Here is a 6,389-nt window from a genome sequence, read left to right on the forward strand (position 1 = left end):
TAGCTTTGGAGCCTGTCTTGGAACTCACTCTGTAGACCAGGCTGGCCTTGAACTCTCAGAGATCCTCCTGCCTCTGCCTCCCAAGTGCTGAGCTTAAAGGGTGAGCCATCACTGCCCAGCTGGTTTAGGTTTTCTTGATATTGAAGAGAATGTATTTGATATGGATCAAAGCATATAGTATTTTATCTAATTTCTTCATAGGGTAGAGGCTTGTGATGTGCACACAGCGTGTGCCGGACTGTTGGGATGATGGGGCCCTGTTTTGATGTACTTTGTTTTCTCTGTTGCAGAAGGAGCTGGTCCACACACTTGACCATCGAGACACGATTCTCCTACCACAGTAGTGGTACTGGTTCCAAGCCAGCTTGGATATACAATCCAATTCAACCTTGACTTTCCATCTTGTTGCTCCCGGGAAACAACATCATCTCCACGGCATTGACCAACTGCAAAGAAGATCACGCAGAAGAGGGTTTCACCTTGAATGGCAAACACCTCACACAAGATGCCTGAAGTTACTGCTTCCTGTGACTGGCAACCCATGCATCTTTGTTCATCTTTCAGTTGTTAGAAGTAGGGAACTTTACGATGTCACTGGGATTCATTGTGTTTCCTGGCAGCTCTTACACAGGGCTTGTCCTTTCATTCAAAGTCACGAGGACCGAAGGCGGTGATGCCACTGCCTGTGCCCACATGGCCCAGATGTTAGAAGGGTTGATAGCTAAGTAGGATGTGTTCTGTGTTGATGAGAGTTTTTACTGTTATTTCTTTCTCCACTAAAGCAGTTGGCAACACAGTTATTGGTAGTCTCTAGCAGAGCCCGAGTTCCTCACCTCCACTCATTTGGTAGCAGATTATGTGATAAGGGAAAGGGGGTTTTCTTTTTAACCTTGCAATAACCATGCAACCCACCAGATGCCTGTGGATCATGCACTTTGCGTGGCCCCCCACAGTTAGACCTTTCCCTGAGTGCTTCATCATTTTTCAGGTAGGCAGCATAAACAGAAGCATCCAGGACTCACCTGGGAACAGCCCCTAAATCCACAGTGACAAGAGCAGTGTGGTCGAGGAAGAGAGTGATGGCAAAGGTCTTGTCAGTCATGTCTGGCTTCAGGCAAAGGTCTTGTCAGTCATGTCTGGCCTCATCGTTAGTATACCAGGTCCTCTCAGGTGTGGTGTTTGCTGTCATGTGATTGGTTGTGGACTAGGGCACAGGCCTTTCTCTCTGGGAATGGAGAAGGGGAGCAAGGCTTTTCAGGGCACGCCTCTTATTCCCAGCATCTTCATGCAGGAACCACAATTACAGCATCTCAGGGAGATGTGGACGTTCTCTGTGAAGCCTAATTATTTTCGTTTCTTTCATCAACCTCTTCATTGGAAAACTGTCCAAGGACCATCTCTATGAGCCCTCTACGTCACCCCTAAGGGGGAAACGCACCTTGAAGGTGGGTCTTCATTGTCGCTATGGCCCATCTAAAAGCTTCAGGCGTCGGAAACGTCTGGGATGTAAGCCACAGAGATTCTGAGCAGCAGTGGGGGAGAAGCGCTGGGGCTGCCTCTACAGTGGAGTCCAGAGGGGGATGACAGGTTCAGGCTGAGATGCTGCTGCCACTCCCGGCTCAATTCTCTCTCCCTCAAGTGAATTTCGTTTCAAATGGCAGAGTTTAAAGAACACAGCCATTTCCTAGAGCTGAGCTACTCATTCTGGACGCTTGGACAAAACATACCAGCGGTTACAATGTACACTTCCTACAGAGCCAGCAATAATGGCACAGAAATCGGGGCAATGACTTTATTTCTTAGGCTGTGTCCTGGGGTGGTAGCAATACTCTGTGGTTTTAATGTGCTAGTTTACCAGAGGGGCAAAGGTCAGTGACTTAAAAAAAGATAGACTAGCAATGGTGAAGTAGAGGCATAACCAGATTTAGCCTGCTAGTCCAAGAGGGGCAGAAATCTCTTGTTTTCTGCGATAGCCAGAGCAAGAAGCCTTACCACCATGAAAATCCTCACCAGAACCTGACATTCATTCCTGATCTCATGGCTGGGAAGTTTGATTGACATGTGGTTATACTTAAAGCTGTTTGTTTGTGATATTTGATCTTTCTGGCAGTCCCCATTGAGTCAAGTCTGGAAGAGTTAGTTGAAGCTTGTGGCGAGCAGCCAGGGCTCTGCAGGGCTCAGGTGCTGGGAGGAACACGCACAGCAGGCACCCACACGCTGTTGTGTTGTTGCATCCTCTGGGCCGCTTCACACGCTGGTGTTGACAGTCAGCAAGAGGGCTAAGCAGCTCGGAGCTGTCCATTTCTTAGGTACCTAGTGAGGGAAAGGAGTTTATGACCTGGTATTTTAAAGGTCCCTGAGTTGATACAATCATCAGAAAAGTTTTAGTGGCTTCATTTTTCAGTTCAAGTTCACCAGCGCCCCTGAGACAGCAGGTGTAATTATTCTGGACTTGAACTTGTCATTTAGCCTGTTTGGGATCCAGAACAACCGTATTGGCATAGACGCAGGATGGAACTATGGGCGTCAAGTGGATGGAGGACAGAAAAAGTGTGTCAAGGTTTTGGTAAAGAATACAGGACAGGGTTGGAGAGGTAACCCAGTCCATTAACTGTTTGCTTGGCAAACAAAAGGACTTGAGTTCTAGCCTTTAAATCCGTATAAAAAGAATAATATCAAAAGCCAGGAGGGTGGTACCTGCTTATTATCCCAGATCTGGGGAGTGAGAGGGCAGGTTGACCCCTGGGGCTTGTAGGCCAGTCAGATGACCAAATGTGTGAGTTCCAGAAACCTTGTCTCCCCGGAAAGAGATAAAATGGACCTCATTCTAAGACTGACCCCAGAAATGGGCTTCTAAGCTCGACACACTTGTATACACATTGCAATACACCCTCTCATGTATGAATATTCATATACATACACATAAGTAAACACACATACACAGACATACGTACACGTGCACACAGAAAAACATACAAAGAATAAAATGCAGCAGGGTACCAAGTTGTCTCTGAAGGCAGCTCAGTAGGGGGTGGGTGTGGCTATCCTCCACGGCTTTAGGAGTATCAGGGAAAGCGAGACTACTGGGCTGGGAAATAAGACCCAAACGGGACGACATGTTGGCCACCTCTGTGCTTTTTCTTCTGAGATGTTACCCTAAGTGTTTCTCTCTCTGTAGGAAAAAACATGGAGGAATTTGCTGAGAAAAGAGCTGGAAAAACTGACAGTAACTTTCCAGAGAGTTCTGGGAACATAGATCCCAGGCACCCACCTGGGCCCCTTGCCCCCGATAACTTCTCTTGAGGAGATCCCTGCAGCATGGGGATTAACTGTACAGGATGAAACCCGTCACACCGACAACACACCTGCCCAGCCTTTGGAAGATGCCCTTACCACGTTAGTGTCAGCCACCCAGGATGAAACCTGCTACACAGACAACACAGCAGCTAAGCCACCACTAGCTGGCCATGTGGAAGATCTGTGTGGTGCATCCCTGGGACCTCTGGCTCAGACACACAAGGTCAGGTAAGTCCCCCCTGGCTCCTCACCCAGAAAAGCTGTGTGAAAATGTAGTCCCGTGTCATTTGTGACAACCACACAAGCTCCTGCCTGGGACCCAGACACCAGCAGCTAAGTCAACCCTGCTTTGTGTTTTGGAAAAGCCTTTTATAGCTATGGTCCCCACCACTTTTGGGTCAGCCACACAGGTGTCACAGACTGTGGGACACAATAGCAAGGTAAGTCAGCCCTGGTGGACAGGTTCCTGCAACCGGGCGCACTGAGCGACACAGGAAGTGTGTATCTGCTTGCTGATGTACCCATATCTTTTGTCTCCACTGAGTACTCACTCTGGCTACAGAGCCTTGTGCAGTACTGTTCTATATCCTGCTGTCTTATGTTCTCGAAAAATATGACCTTTAGCTTATGTTAAGCCAAGTCAATTTTCAGATCCTCAACTTTTAAGACTTCTGTGGAGATTTGAAACACTGATAACAAGTTGGCTTTTTGAAGAAGCAGCTTTGAGATTCCTAATGCCACCATGTGGATCAGACCAAGCGAGAGAAATGAGAGACAGGCTGCGGAACTGTGCTGGCCCTGGAAGTGCCCCGAATCTTGAAGGGAACTGATTAGCCAGGTGCAAATACTGTGTATGGGAGGGAATAACTCAATTTATCTAAAAGCATTGATCTTCTTTACTTAACAACTGGCGATCAAGAAAATAGCCATGGGTTGAAATAATAAGGAAATCTTACTAGATTAAATTAGTGAGAGCAGGAATTGACTTTCAAGTAGCAGTCATTAAAAACAAGTAGTCAGCTTTTGTGGAAAATTCCTCTTCAAATACGTGAAAGGAAGAAGGGACGGAGGTCTGGGCTCCGAGGTCCTCCAGTTACTCCATTGTTCTCTTCGACCTTTTCTGTGTTCCTGGGGAGCATTCCCTAGACGCTCCTACCAAGAGCTTTGTTAACGTTTGTCTTCTGTCTAGAGTCTCTCCATTTCTGACCTCCCCAACTTTCTCAGTTTCTCCAGCTGCTCTCCCTTCAGTTACTGATTCAACCCTACATAGAACTCCCGGGGCTTTTGAGCTCATACACTGTTTAGCTCACTGGAAGGTGTAGTCATTTGTTAAGAGCTGGGTTTCCTGGAGGTCTTGTGTCCCTCTCATAGCTATCAGGGCGATTGGTCTAGAGGAACCTAAAGATTGAGCAGGGCCCAGCAACAGCCTTTGTTCTGCAAGATGGAGATTCGAGAACACTGACTGTGCAACTCAGTCTGAGGTCTGAGAACCCACATCCTGGAGTCCAAAGGTCAGGAGACCTGGAGTTCTGATGCCGGAGGGCATAGAAAGTGTGCACCAGTTCCAGGACAGAGACAGGAAGAGCTCCCCTTTACAGGCCGTTCCTTCCTGTTCGGCTCCCACTGGGTGAAGGGTGTCCACCATATTGAGAATAGACCTTGCCCACTCAGTCTGTGCACAGGCACCCGTTTCCTTAGAAACCCCTCGAGGTCACACCCAGAAATGATACTTTGTCCCTTCAAGCTGACACTCCAGTCTACTGTGGCAGCTCCCACGCAGTTGTGGCTGGTCCCCTTTCTGGCGCTATCAGGATGGGGAGCTGCTCCTAGCCTGAAGCGGAGGCTAATTCTCAGTGACTTCGCATTTCTCTCCCAGGGCTGCCAAATGATTTCTTTTGGGAAGACGTGGTCTCGTTGGCTCAGGTATTTTCCCACTTATCCACCACAGGAGAAGGCCTTCACCATGTGGTTGTGCCCCTTAATCTCTGCTTCAATTTTCTAGAGTTCAGCAGAGCCAGCATTGAGGGACAAAACATTGTGGGGTGCTGTGCATGACATTGGGGAAGGAATGCAAAATTTCACCCACTGAGACTATTTCTTCCCCCTTGGCCTCCTGCGACTCTCAGAAAAGGCACCCAGGCTGTGTGTGATTCTGTGTCAGTCCTTCCACGGAAGGAAGACCAGACAGTAGGACATGGTCACCTTGAGTGTGGTGACTTAGTCTTTTGCCACTTTTCAGAGTCCCTGGAGTTGAACCAATCGCTTTAATGTAGTAATTATTTCCTTCTAGCAGGAATGGTGACTCAGGCCTGTAAACCCAGCCCTTGGGACTCTGAAGTTGGAGATTTTCCACAAATTTGAAGGCAGCCTGGGCTAGAAAGTGAGTTTTGAACACCTCTTTAGTGGTAGAACTAGAAATAAGTAAAGGCTTGGTATGTACCCACACAAAGTGTTTAGTCTCTGTAGAGTCAGCGGTCAGGCCGAAGGGTGAGGAACATGCTGGACAGTGTGGGCAGCATCATCCCTCGGAACTCTGAGGAAAGATCTCTGAGTGCAGAACGTAAAGGACCCACAGCCCAGTGCCGAGTGAGCCAGGGAGGGATGCAGAGCAGATGTCACCTGGGTCTCTAAAGAGAAGGCTGAAGAGGGAAACTGCTGTAGACAGCTGAGGAGAGGTGATGGGCCTTTCCTAGGAGCCCCTCAAGAATTCAAGCTGATGTGTTTGACTGCTGCAAGCAATCCCCCTAAGGCACACTGTTGAAGTTGTCCCAGCTTGTGCAGACAGGGGGCTCTGAGGGACAACGCATGTGAGCAGCCAGGACTGCAAACTATTGAGGGGACGGATTCTCGGAGAAAAAGATACTGATGCTGCAGGGTTTGGGGGAAGGGCCGTCACTGGGGTAGATTGGTTTTTTTTTTTTTTTAATTGCCACTTTAGAGTACTCAGGAAATTGTGACCAGTTGTGTTTGGCTTTGCAGGTGAGAGCCCAATGCCTGAGTACAGGTGTGCTAAGCCCAGTTCAGGAGGATGTCCCGACTCGATGAGGAAGTCTGCACCCCAGTGAAGATTACCCCAGCTCAGGAGGATGTCC

This window comes from Microtus ochrogaster, assembly GCF_000317375.1.
Source record: "Microtus ochrogaster isolate Prairie Vole_2 chromosome 14 unlocalized genomic scaffold, MicOch1.0 chr14_random_1, whole genome shotgun sequence".
Taxonomy (NCBI): Eukaryota; Metazoa; Chordata; class Mammalia; order Rodentia; family Cricetidae; genus Microtus; species Microtus ochrogaster.